This window comes from Ailuropoda melanoleuca, chromosome 8 (genome assembly GCF_002007445.2).
Source record: "Ailuropoda melanoleuca isolate Jingjing chromosome 8, ASM200744v2, whole genome shotgun sequence".
NCBI lineage: Eukaryota > Metazoa > Chordata > Mammalia > Carnivora > Ursidae > Ailuropoda > Ailuropoda melanoleuca.
Window position 1 is genome coordinate 3,627,433 of NC_048225.1, and position 14,712 is coordinate 3,642,144.

Sequence of the window (14,712 nt, forward strand, 5' to 3'; positions counted from 1 at the left end):
TAAACACCATGACACTACAAATCTTTACTTAATGTTAATAACATCTGACCTAGGATGGAAAAGACTATATAACCCCAAGTTAGAGTGGGGTACACAGTAATTACTATGACTGCCATTGCAAGAGTCATTCCCCACTGCACAAGGCATGCCTCTTAAGTCACTTGTAAAACTCTGTTTTTAAAATTATGGATGTATTTCCCTCCTTTTTTAGTAACTAGAAATCAACCACCTTCCCAGGGGAGTGATGTAATGAGAGGTAGTAGGACGAGCAGGGCTTCAGAATTGGATGGATGGGCTCCAGCCCTGCTCCAGCACTTTACTTGGGGTATAGTTGAGGCAAGGAGCTTCTAGTCTTTTGTTCTCATTTTTTTCTTCTATAAAATAGGGATAAACTGTACCTGTCTATAGTTGTGTTGTTGAGAAGGGTAAAAATAATACATACTTAGCATTTAGTATATGCTAAATAAGTGGAATTTAGTATTTATTTTCTACTAACAATTTAACATAAAAGCCAAGGAAATCCCTTAATTGATACTAATCAAGAGGTTTACATGCATAATAAAGTGGTGGGGCAAGAACTGGAAGAGCAGTCTCCGGTTAGTCCTCAGGCATAAGAGAAAAGTTGAACACAAGAGCTATCACTGTAATGTAGTTTATCCGGAGTGCCAGGATTAGGGGGATCAGGGGAGAGAAAGACACATTGGTTGAGACTTGAGCCAGTCTCTCTCACGGACTCCATGATGCTGGGAAGGAGTATTGAACGGGAAAGGCCAAGCAGTGTGTATAATACACAAAATGGTACACAGAGCAGATAACCAGCATGATCTATACGAGACAGACAGACATGACTCACTGCTGTACAAAGGATCACCGCATCTTCTCAAGCACACAGTGAGACCAGGGCACATCTCCTGGTCTGTTTCTCAAGTCTGGCAATGGGCTGGAGCATCCGTAATCTGTAACGGCAACGTAGGGTCTCTCCACGTCCTGCCTCAGAGAACCACAGAACTTGTGGTTCCATGTAGCCTACACACCCTTTGGAATGTTCTAAATCCTCATCCATTTTTGTGTGTACTAAATCCCTCTGATAGAGGAAGCTAGATACTGAAGGGAAGATACATTTATCTCATAGAATCTTAGACTCTTCTTGGTTTTTAAAAGTTATCTCAAAGTTTAGGATTATTGGTGCTGACAAGACTCTGTGATCCCCAGGGGACAACATAAAGCAGAAATTACTACCTTGGCCTCCAAGCCATTTAGTCTGGGAGAGACATGGCTAGATGTTGAATACTCGTTTCACATCACTTCCATTCTGTATATGATTATGTATGTGTGTGTGTCTATACATACAATTTAATTTTAATTTTAAAATACATATTTTATTGGGCATTAAAAATATCTCTATTTTTCAATTCTTTAATGTCATAATTACCAATGGAAACTAGCAAAGTTTAAGTAATATATCACTCTCATCCCCTTGCCATAATTCCATTCTCTTTGGATTCCCATCAAGATGAATGGCGATGAATGGCCTCTATATTCCCCAAGCTAGGCACTGGGAAGTCCTCCGTCACCAGGCATATTTATTTTAAAACCACTACCTTTTCTTCACCCTTTACTGCCACTCTGTGAGATAAATCTCTTAACATTCTCACTTGAACTGCCTCCACTCTGACCTTCCCTCTTCTATAAACTTTTATTGAGTATCTTTTGGGCTTCACACCTGTGCAGGCATTGGCATCTAAAGATAAAGGAGTCACAGGGTCCCTGCTTTTGCCGGCTCATAGGCTGATGGGGAGAGAAAGAAGTAACAAGTGATCATCTTAGTAGATATGAAGAGTGTTATGGAGGCAGGAAGGAAGGACAAAGCTCAGACTTGATCTCAGGGGTGAGAAGGACGGAGCAGAGAAAGCAGAGAGGGGAGAGGATAGAGGAAGACATTCTGATGGTACTTGAGTTGTTAAAGAAAAAATAAAAGATGATTATCAAAGAAGGTGAGAAAGACGTTTCTGAGAGAAAAAAACTGTAAGTGCAGAGGCATGGATGAAAGGGTCATTACAGCCCCTTGGGAGAAACACCATGTTGAGGAACAGAGATGGAGCAGATAAAGCTGAAGTGGTAAACGGGGACTGGCTCATGCAAAGCTGCGTACCAACCATGTGAGGGGGGCTTGGGTTTCATTCTAGAGGTAAAGAGGATTATTTAGAAGGACTTTAAGTCAGAGAGGCATTACACCATGGATTTACATTTTAGAAAGATCACTCTGCTAGAAATACCAGCAGTAAATGACTAAGATGTGGCCCTTATTGTCATGGAGCTTACTGTCTAAGGTATGCATTCACTGGCACGAATAATGAGTAATGGTAATTTTAAAAGATCCAAACACTGGTTTTTGTTTTTTGTTTTCTTTTTGGATAAGAAATAAAATGATGTTAGGCCACTGAGATGTGTCTTTTACAACAAATAGGATTATTTTAGTTAATGCATAGGAATTTTAATCCCAGTAACTTAAACACATTTCTTAATCTAAGTATTTATCTGTTGATTCTGTAGTGTTTTCTGCATAAAAATAACATCATTTGTAAAAATGGGGCTTGTTTTCTTTCCTATTTTTATAGATATTATTATTATTATTATTTTTAAAGATTTTATTTATTTATCTGACAGAGATAGAGACAGCCAGCGAGAGGGGGAACACAAGGGGAGTGGGAGAGGAAGAAGCAGGCTCACAGCAGAGGAGCCTGATGTGGGGCTCGATCCCACAACGCAGGGATCATGCCCTGAGCCGAAGGCAGACGCTTAACCGCTGTGCCACCCAGGTGCCCCTATTATTATTTTTTTTACTGCAGAAGTATCTAAGATCTCCTGTACAATGTTTAATTAAGGGAGGAATGGTTTACAGTACTTTTTAATATCAGTATAAATAAGTAATTTGTTGGATTAAATCAATTATTGAGGCTCATAGTTTACAGGTCAAAAGTGAACCCAATGATATATGTATACAGTAATTTTTATTTCTGTGACTAGTAACATAAGTAAAACAACTTAGCAGAAACTTTCAAGTATCAAATTTATATATTTGCATTGTACACAGGTATTCATTTGGTGAAGTTGTTGTAAATTCAAGCCTGCCATGTTTACTCTATATAGAATGGCCAAGCAGAAAAGCTGAAATTTTCTGTTTTCTTAACTTGGTTTGAATACTTTTGTATATGTAGACTTTATTTAATCATAATAATTATAAGTGCTACCAAAGAGAAAGGGTGCTGGAAGGCTTATGAAGGGGATAGGGGAACTCAATCCACAAGATAACCAAAGCCACCAAAATGGGTAAAAAAAAAAAAAAAAGTCAATCAAGGAAAAGAAATAAAATTAGTAAAGAAGAGGGCCAAGAATGGAACACTGAGGATAACTAACCTTAAGGGATAGACCATTTAGTTGAAGAATTATTTGTGTATGGCCAGCTACCTACCAGGTGATGGTCTAAATGAGCTGAACATATAGCGGGAAGTACAATTTGCAAAAGACACAGGTGACAAAGTTCTATGGCTAAGGAAGAACTCACAAAGAACAGGGACACAAATGGAGGAAAAGTAGGAGAGGTGGTGGTAAGCAAAGGAAGAGAATTTCACCTAGGGAGTAGTTACACATCATCCAAAGCTGAGGAAAAGTCAGGTAAGGTAAGGACTGAGAAGACATCACTGATGATTTGGGGATGGGGTGAGGAGAGGCCACATTACAGTAGCTTAAAGAGGGAATAACGGACACAATTCGTATAAATTATTTTTTAAAGTTCAGTGAGGTAGGGACTTGAAGAGTAGGTGGATTCTAGGAAATTTTGTTTTCTTTTGTTTGAGATGGGAGAAACCTGAGCATGTTAACACACTAAGGAGAAAGTCGCAGCAGGCAGGCAAATTTTGATAAATGATTACAATAGTCTAAATTTGGCATCTATGTCTATGTCACAAAGCAAATCTTTCTGGGCCTTTAAATCAATAAATCAGAGAACAATACCATGTGGTAAAACTTCCATCTGTTAACAGGCAAACATTGATAGGCAAATAAATAGTGAGAGACTCTTAACTTTTATAGTTATAAAATGATATAACAAGCCTGAAGGCCACCATACATGATGTCAGTAGAGACCATGTGGGGAGCAGTAATGATGTGCCCTTCCCTCTCCCAGCCACAGTGGTATCTGAGGCTGCAGAGAGGGGAAACTTTAACTCCAACTCTGTCCAGCAGCCTTCCACTCCCAGGTGTCCACAGAGGTGAGGTGGAATATCTGGACTTCCATCCCAACCTAGCAGTAACAAGGTGGTGAACTTACCCAACAGAGCAGTGTCAAAAAAGGCTAAAACACAAGACTTAAATATGATCTAGAATCTTATAATATCCAGTATATCCCAAACCAGGTATATATCAAGTTGAAAAGACAATCAAAAGACACCAACAAAATGACACAGATGTCAGAATTATCCACCAAGAATTTTAAAGTAGCCTTCACAGCGATGCCTCAATGAGCAATTACAAAGTCTATGTGTTTTCAATTCTTTTAAGTCATTTCAGGTTTGTGTGTCAAGATATGGTTACTCTTGATATATGTTCCATAGCACTTGAAAATAATGTGTGTTCTTTCATTAGGTGGAGTTTTCTACAAACGTTGATTAGATTCTGTTAATTGATAGTGTTTAGTTCTGTGTCATTTCTTACTATCTTCTTGTTCTATTAATTTAAGACAGGGAAGTAGTAAAGTATCCAGCTGTAACAGTACATTTGTCTGTTTTTCTTATCAGTTCTGTCAGTTTTTGCTGCACATATTGTGCAGTTTTGTTGTTTGGTACCTAGACAATTAGGTCTGCTCTGACTTCTTGGTGGATTAACATGTAATATTCCTCTATTCCTCCTCATAATTTTCCTTGCTGACATCCACTTTGTCTAGTATTAATATAACCACACCTATTTACTTTTAATTAATGCTTGGATAGTATATTTATTTTCATCCTTGACTTTCAACCTACTTTTATCATTCTATTTGAAGTGAATGACTTATAGGAAGTATATAAAGTTGGATCATTTTTTAAAAATCTATTCTAATCTCTGTCTTTTGGTGTATATAGACCATTTATATTTAGTGCAATTATTGATACGCTAATACTTAGGTCTGCTTTTTGGTTGTTTTCTGTGATTCCTCTGTTTTTAATTTTTAAATTTTTCTTCTTTCTGCCTTCCTCTGAGTTACTTGAACCTTTTTCAGAATTACATTCTGATTTGGCTATAGTGGCTATGAGTGTATCACTTTGTATGGACTTTTTAGTGGTTGTTCTAGATATTACATATATATATGTGTGCATGTGTGTGTGTGTGTATAATACATATTATGACAATACTTGTGTACACATTTTACCAGCGTGAGTAAAGTGTATAAACTTTACACTCTTTTACTTCACTTTACACTCCCTCATATCCTTTTTTATATAATTGTTTTTAAATAATTCTGTACACACACTGATATCTACATTAGGCAGTATTATAATTTTTGCTTTATCCTCAAGAAATTACAAAAAGAAGGGCAAAATAAACTCATTACACGTACATGAAAGGAAATGTTAAAGGGCAGAAATCTATGAAATTGAAAATAGAAAACTGGGGAGAAAAATCAATGAAAGAGCTTATTCTTTGAAAAGTTCAATAAAAAAGACAAACCTTAGTAAGACTGACAAAGAATAAAAGAGAGAAGATGTACATCACTAATATCAGGAATGAAATAGGGGAATCACTACAGACCTTGAAGATAATGAGAAGGAAAGGAAAGGAATACTATAAACAACACTACATGTTTATTTAATAGGGCAGATGAAATGAACTAATTCCTCAAAAAAGCCCACACATTACCACAACTCTCTCAAGATGAAATAAAGTTTGAACAGCCCTGTAACTATTAAGGAAATTAAATTTACCAAAAGTTTTTTTTTAAAGTTAATATCAAATCTATACAATTTCCTCCAGAATATAGAAGAGGAGGCAACACTTCCCAAGTAATTTTATAAGTCAGTACTACCGTGGTGCCCCAAAGACAATACAAAAACAAAGATAAAACCAAAACTACATATCAGAATCCCTCACAAATATAAAAATTTTTAAAAATTAGCAAAAATAATTCAGCAGTATCTAAAAGGAATTACGCACAAGTCCAAGTAGGTTTATCCCAGGGTGTAAGGATGGTTCAATATTCAAATATCAAGCAATGTAATCCACTGCTGAAGAAAACTGAAAAAAAAAATCACATAATCATATCAACTGACACAGTAAAAACCACTGAAAAGTCCCACATTTATTCATGAGAAAACCTCTCAGCAAACAAAGAACAGAGAAGAACTTCCTCAATTTGATAAAGAACATCTATTTAATCCACAGCTAATGTTATGCTAAATGGCAGAGACAATGCTTTTGCTCTAAGATGATGAAAATGCAAGTTTATCCACCTTTACTATTACTATTTGTCATAGTACTGGAAGTCCTAGCCAGCAGACTAAGGCAAGAAAATTCTACAAAGGGTATATACATTTGAAAGAAAGAAACAAACTACCTCTCTATTTACAGATGACAAGACTGTCTATGTAGAAAATCCCAGGTACTCTACAAAATATTCATACAATTAATAAGTGAGTTCAACAGTGCCACAGGATATAAGACCAACATATGAAATCAATGGTTTTTCTATTAAACCAACAATGAACACATGGGAACCAAAGTTTAAAATATAATACCATTTACAATAACAAAGAGAGAGGGTGGTGGGAGCTAAATAAATTGAGAGATGATGCCATGTTCATGAGCTGGAAAAATCAACATAGTAAAGATGTCAATTCTTCCAATCCTGACATATAGGTTTAACACAATTCCTATCAAAATCTCAGTAAGATCTTTTCGCAGACATAGATATTTCAAAAAATTTATATGGAAAGACAGGAAATTAAAATAGTGAAATATTTTGAAAAATAATAGTAATGTAGGAAGAATCAGTCTACTGATTTCAATACTTATTACATAGCTACATTAATCAAGACTGTGTGATATTGGTGAAAGAATGATACATAGATTAGTGGAACAGAATATATAATTAAGGAATGGCCCCATTCAAGTAAAGCCAACTAATTTATGACCAAAATTCCAAAGCAATTCAATAGTGTAAAGAAAATCTTTTAACAGTGTTGAAGCAAACTGATACTCAAAAACAAAGAAGTGAACCTCAATCTAAATATCACATTTCATTCAAAAATTAACTCAGAATGGATCATAGGCTTAAATGTAAAATGTAAAAACTGTAAAACTTTTAGAAAAAATATAGGAGAAAATCTTTATGACAAAGAGTCATTAGTTCTTAGATCTATGATATTAAAAGAACAATCCATAAAACAGAGGAAAAATGCTAATTGAATGTTATCAAAATTGAAAACATTTCCTCTGTGAAAGACCCTGTTAAGACGATGAACAGGCAATCTATAGCCTGAGAGAAAATATCTGCAAACAAAATCTGATAAAAGATTAATATCTATAATATATAAAGAATTCTCAAAACCCATCAGTAAAAAAACAAACAATTCAATTAAAAAATGGGCAAAAGACATGAATATTTCACCAAAGAAAATACAGAAATGAACACATGAAGACATGTTCAGTATCATTAGTCATGGAAATAAAAAATTAAAACCACAGTGAAATAGCACCACCTATCCATCAGAATGGCTAATAAAAAGATACTGATTACATCAAATGATTGAGAGGCCACAGAGATACTGTATCATTCACATGTTGCTACCAGGAATTATTTGGAAGTTTCTTAAAAAGCTAACCACAACATGGTGACTCCATCTGACCAGGGAACTTGGTGCGCAGTTCTGCCTGATTCAAGGCCCCAAACAATGAGCCCTGCTGACCTTAGAGCCTGTTTTTGCCACCCTACCTGGCAGGAAAGCTAATTCTTAACTCAGCTTACTGCTGAGTGCAGCCCCCAGCCCCACCCCACCAGGAAACCTGACCAGAGCATCTGGGAAGCTGAGCAGCTCAGCAGCACTTGAGAGGAGCGCCTAATCAGGGTGTCTGCCCATCTGCAGAGCCCAGCTGGTGACTGCATCAGGCCAAGGTCCTCAGGTGTTTTGCCTGATTCATATCCTTGACTACCAAGTCTAACTGGCTGTGGAGGCTGTTACACAGCCCTTGCCCAGGCTGGGAAGCAAATTTGAAGCTCTGCTTGGCACTGAAGGTAGCCTCCAGCCCTGCCCAATGAGCAAGCCTAACCAGAATGCCTGGAAAGCTATGTAGCCCAACCTACAGCCAAGCTTACAACAGCACCTGAGCAGAGAGCCAAGCCAGCAGCTCTTTCCATCTGCAGAGCAAAGCTGGTGGTATGGTCTGAACAAGGAGTTTGGTGGACAGCTCTGCTGGAATCAGGTCCCCATCAGGCGAAAGGGTCATGGAGCCTGTTTTACAACTTTACTCAAGCAAGAAAGCAAATTTGTTAGCCCTGCCTAGCTGTTGAGTATAGCACCCAGTCCTGCCTGAGTAGGAAATTTAACCAGAGAATTTGTGCAGCCACAGAGCCCGTCCCATAGCTTCACGTGGGCAGGAACCAACTGTTCTCAGCCAGAGGCACCCAGCCTGACCTCAGAGCTCAGGCAGAAGCCTTGTCCAAATAGACCCTGATAGCAAGCCCCACCTGACCAAGGATGCTGCCAGCTGACCTGTCCAGAACCAAAGTGAACTGACCGGTGAAAGACCATTTCAGGAGAAGAGAACCTGTAAAGTGTGGAAGAGGAGACTGATTACTCAAATGTGCAGATACCAACACAAAGAAGCAAGGATCATAAAGAATCAGGTAAACAATGACACCACCATAGGAGAGTAATAAAGCTCCAATAATTGACCCTAAAGAAATGGGAGATCTATGAACTGTATGCAAATAATTCAGATTATTTCTTTAAAAGAAATTCAGTGAACTACAAGAAAACCCAAATAACCAAACAAAATTAGGGGGAAAATAATAAAATGAGAAGTTCAACAAGAAATAGAAACAAACAAAAAAGAAATCCTATAGTTGAAGAATCCAGTGACTTACGTGAAGAATTCAATTGAGAACTTCAACAGCAGATTTTATCAAGCAGAAGAATTAGTGAACTATAAAATAGGGCATGTGAAATTATCCACTCAGAACAGCAAAAAGAAGAATTAAAAAGAGTAAAGAAAGCATATGGGGCTCATAGAACACCATCTAAAGAACAAAATGTACATTGTAAGAATCCCAGAAGGAGAAGAGAGTGGGGGAAAAGGGACAGAAATTATTTTAAAAATAGAATGGCTGGGGGCGCCTGGGTGGCACAGCGGTTAAGCGTCTGCCTTCGGCTCAGGGCGTGATCCCGGCGTTCCGGGATCGAGGCCCCACGTCAGGCTCCTCTGCTGAGAGCCTGCTTCTTCCTCTCCCACTCCCCCTGCTTGTGTTCCCTCTCTCACTGACTGTCTCTATCTCTGTCAAATAAATCAATAAAATCTTTAAAAAAATAAAAAAAAAAATAAAATAAAAAAAAAAAATAAAAATAGAATGGCTGAAAACTTCCTGAACGTGAGGGGAGAAATGGATATCAGAGTAATGACACCCAAAAGACCCCAAATAGGTTGAATCCAAAAAGGGCTACATAGAGACACATTATAATTGTCAAAAGTCAAAAACAAAGAATTTTGAAAGCAGCAAAAGAGTGACATATCACATACAAGGGACCTCCTCCCCTCCCATAAGACTATGGACAGATTTCTCAATAGCAACTTTTCAATCAGGAGAGAATGAGGTGATATATTCAAAGTACTGAAAGAGAAACAAAAACTGTCAACTAAGAATAGTATAGCTGGTGAAGGAGTCTTTCAGAAACGAATAAGAGGTAAAGGCTTTCTCAAACAAATGAAAGTTAAGGGAGTTCATCACCATTACATCTGCCTTACAAGCAATACTAAAGGTAGTTTTTCAAGAAGAAATAAAATGATGCTAATTAACGTCATAAAAATATATGAATGTTTGTAGAACTAACTCATAATGGTAAATATGCAGTCAAAAGTAGATTCTCTATTTTGTAATTGCATTCTTGACTATATAATTCATTTACAACTCTAGTTTAAAAGTTAAAAAATAAACATTAAAAATAACCATAACTATAATAATTTATTTTTGGATACATAATATATAATATATGTAAACTGAGGGGTGCCTGGCTGACTCAGTCAGTGGAGTATGTGACTCTTGATCTCAGGGTTGTGAGTTTGAGCCCCACTTCAGGTGCAGAGATTACTTAAAAACATATTTTATATATATATACACACACACACACACACACACACACACACACACACACACACTGAAACATTAATAACCTAAACTGTGAGGGGAGAAGTAAAGATTTAAAGTTTATATATTAGTAAAATTAAGTTGTTACCAACTTAAAATAGAATGTTATAAATATATTTTACATTAGCATCATGGTAGCCAAAAAGGAAAACCCTGTAGTAGTCACATTAAAGATTATGACAAAGAAATGACAAAATATTGCTACAAAAAGTCATCAAACCACAAAGAAGCAACAAAGTATCTATAAAACAGAACACAGTTAACAAAATGGCAATAGTAAGTCTTTACCTATTAATAATTTAAACATAAATGGATTAAATTCTCCAATCAAAAGACACAGGATGGCTGAATAGATAAAAAATACAAGATCCAATGATATGCTGCCTACAAGAGACTCCCTGTAGCTTTATTTTATTTTATTTTACTTTATTTTTTATTTATTTGTTGGGGGGGCACAAGCAGGGGAAGCAGCAGGCAGAGGGAGAAGCAGGCTGCCTGCTGAGCAAGAAGCCTGATGCAGAACTTGATCCCAGGACCCTGAGATCATGACCTGAGCTGAAGCCAGATGCTTAACCAACTGAGCCAGCATTACCATGATATCAAAGCCAGATAAGGCCACTACAAAAAGAAGACAAAAAAACACAAAACTCCTAGAAGAAAAGTAGGGAATGAGGTCCTTGACATTGGTAATAGCAACATTTTTTTTGTTGGATATGAAATATAAGGCACAAGGAACAAAACAGAAAATAAACAAGTGGGACTACATCAGCTACAAAACTAATGCACTGTTAAGTAAGTGATCAACCAAATGAAAGGGCAACCTACAGATGGGGAGAAAATATTCTCAACCTGCACATCTGATAAGGTGTTAATACCCGACATATATAAGGAACTTCTAGAACTCAATAGCAAAAAAACTCCAAATCATCCAATTAAAAATGGGCAATGAACGTGAATAGACATTTTTTGAAAGCTATTCAAATGGCTAACAGGTACATGAAGTGGTGCTCAATGTCACTAATCGTCAGGAAAAGGCTAATCAAAACCCTGAGATGCAAACTCACACTTGTCAATATGGTTTTTCTCAAAAAGATAAGAGATAGCAAGTGCTGTTGGGGATGCGAAGAAAAGGAAACCTTGTGTACTTCTGGTGTGAGTGAAAACTGGTGCAACCAATATAGAAAACAGCATGGAGGGTCCTCAGAATTTTAAAATGAAACTACAATATGATCTTACTAATTCAGTTTCTAGATATGAATTGAGAGGAAACTAAATCACTATCCTGAGGAGGTATCCATCTGCCACGTTCACAGCAGCATGGCCAAGATAAAGAAACGACTTAAATGTCTGTGGATTGATAAATGGATAAAGAAAATGTGAAATACACACTCACTCACTCACTCACTCACTCACAAACACAATGGAGCATTAGCCATAAAAAAGAAGGAATCCTGCCATATGCGACAGCATAGATGGACCTTGAAGGCATTATGCTAAGTGAAATAATAAAGACAAATACTGTAGAATGTCACTTATATGTGGAATCTTGAAGGAAAAAAACCTCATGGAAACAGAGAACACGTTGTTGTTTGCCAGAGGGTGTGGGGGATGGGGGACTGAGTGAAGCAGGTGAAAATGTACAAATTTCCAGTTATAAGGGAAAGAAGTTCTGGAGCTGTAATGTACAGCATGATGACTACAGGTAACAATGCTGCATTCTATATTCAGAAGTTGCTATGAGAGTAAATCTTAAAAGCCATCAGCACAAGAAAAAATTCTGTGAGGTGATGGATGTTAACTAAACTTATTGTGGTATTCATTCCATAATATTTACAAATATCAAATCATTATGTTGTACAACTAAAACTAACACAATTTATATGTCAATTATATCTCAATAAAAATGGGGGGAGTTAAACACACATTATATTACCCAGTAATCACTGATCTGAGCATTTATCTTAGAGAAATACAAATCTGTATATGATTTTTCATAGCACCTGTAGTTGTATGGTCAAAAACTGTAAACATCCAAAATGTCGCTCACTTTGTGGCTGTGTATACAAACTGTCGGACCTCCATATCATGGAATGCGACCCACCATTAAAAAGGAGCAAACCACTGATGTACAGCACAACTTAGATGAATTTCAAGAGCATTATGATGAGTGAAAAAAGACAATCTCAAAAGGTCATATACTATAACATTCTTGAAATGACAAAATGATAGAGATGGACAACAGATTAGTGGCTTCCAGGGACTGAGGAATGTGGTGGGGGGTTGGGGGGCAGGAATACACCAGGGATACGTTTGCAGTGATCTGTAATAATGTGACTTGATTAGTTACAGGGATCTATACGTGTGATAAAATGACATAGGACTGTCCCCACAGAGTGCACCAATGTCAAGTTCCTGATTTTTATTTTGGGCAATAATTATGTAAGATGTAGCCTTGGGGAAACTGGGTAAAGGGCAGGTGGGAGCACTTTATACTATTTTTGTAACTTCCTGTATATATGTGATTATTTCAAAATAAAAATTAAAGACCATGAAATATAAATTCAATTTAGAAACTATTTTGATATCCCAGGTTTGTTCTTATTCAAAACACTTAAAAATTGCAAAGAAAACATTGTTTTCTTTTTTAGTGTAAGTAGTTCCACAGTTTTTTTTTTAAGGATTTATTTATGTATTTGAGAGAGAGAGTGAGCACAAGCAGGAGGGGCAGTGGTACAGAGAGAACCCCGAGCAGACTCCACACCCAGTGTGCAGCCTGAGCCCACGACCCTAAGGTCATGACCTGAGCCGAAAGCAAGAGTTAGATGCCCAACGGGCTGAGCCATCCAGGTGCCCCATTCCTCCTAGTTTTTTAGAAAAGAAGTTGAATGTAAAACAAAAAAGCTAAAAGGTACTCAAACCTGGGACTTTCAAAAGGATAAAAACTGTATTTCTTGTACATACATAGTGACATAAGTCTTGAAGTAAATTTAAGAAATTTCAACCACAAACACTTTAATTAACTTTATTATTGTCAAAAATATGTATTTACTTTGGATCTTATTTAATTTGTTTAATTTGGATTAAGTCACTTTTGAGGCTCACTGTTCATTGAACCCATTGATGTAGGCATAAAGTAATCCTTATTTCTATAAATATTAGAACAAAAAGCAAACTTTACTAGAAATTTTTAAGTATCGGGGCACATGCGTGGCTCAGTCAGTTAAGCATCTGCCTTCAGTTCAGGTCATGATCTCAGGGTCCTGGGATCGAGTCCCGCATTGGGTTCCCTGCTCTGCAGGGAGTCTGCTTCTCCCTCTCCCTCTTCCCCGGTTTGTGTGTGTGCACTCTCTCTCTCTCTTTCAAATAAATAAAATCTTTAAAAAAAATTTTTTTTAAGTATCCCCAAATAAGTATTCTCAAATATATATAAGATATTCACTTTTATGAGGCTATTAAAAGATAAAGCCTGCCATATATATTCTATACAGAATGAAAAATCCAAGCTGAAATCTTCATTTCTTAAATTTGGTTGGAGTACATCTGTACTCGTAATAGTAGTGTATTTTGCAAACAGCAAAGAACTCAGGACTTGGAACTGTGGGAATAGGGACCTAAATGGCCCATCACTATACTGTGACCCATATGGAGGCTCTTTGAGGCTTTAGCTTCCTTGTGAGCAAAGTGGACATACCAATACACTGTATTGTTGTTATGCTTAAATCATATCTTGAATAATAAATTAATATTGTCAGGTGGTATATCAATATTAATGGTTAAACTCAGTAATAACATCTACCTGGTATATGTGCTGCCAAAGCGAGCACTGTAATAACATGTACTTAGCAACATTATTGTTAAAATAAATCTTAAATCTTGGCAATTTTTTTCTACAAATATTCTGCAAATTCAATATAATATTCCTGTAACTTTAAGATGCATTTTTTCACATAAACATATCTGAAATTGACAGGTGTCTTATACTTGCTTTTGGCCACGTAGCGACATGACCTGTTTGTCCCTATCTGCATCAAACTGTGCATCAAAATGTGAAGAATGGGTATCCATGTCTTAAAAGACAGCCCTGGAGATAATAATGAATATCATTTAAGAAATGATGCATCACTAATGCTCTTAGTAACAGAGAATGATATTATGTGGAAAAACATGGACTTTGAGATTCTGAGTTGAAAGTGAATTCGAAGCACTGGACTCTGAATGTGAAAAAGTTTAAGAGCATCTCAGCTGATTTTGCTTATGTTTTTCTTTTTATGAGTGTACAAGGGTGATATACGAAAGTTTTAAAAGGGCTTTCCCTAAGT

At 36.7% G+C, this 14,712-nt stretch overlaps 1 protein-coding gene across 8 annotated transcripts in view; it reads right to left on the minus strand.

Moving 5' to 3' along the window:
• The window catches only part of KBTBD3 (kelch repeat and BTB domain containing 3), a 34,785-nt gene that overhangs the window by 15,539 nt on the left and 4,534 nt on the right, over positions 1 to 14,712 (minus strand). The window contains exons 2-3 of one of the 8 annotated variants that reach the window (XM_034665684.1): positions 6,190 to 6,270; positions 854 to 956 (exon numbers count right to left, since the gene is read on the minus strand). The exons of 2 other annotated variants lie outside the window; for them this stretch is intronic. The gene's annotated coding sequence lies outside the window, so the exon portion shown is untranslated. Of the gene's footprint in view, positions 1 to 853; positions 957 to 6,189; positions 6,271 to 8,719; positions 8,806 to 14,712 lie in introns of those variants that run through there. 5 more of the 8 variants (XM_034665682.1, XM_034665681.1, XM_034665683.1 and 2 more) reach the window with 5 other exon arrangements.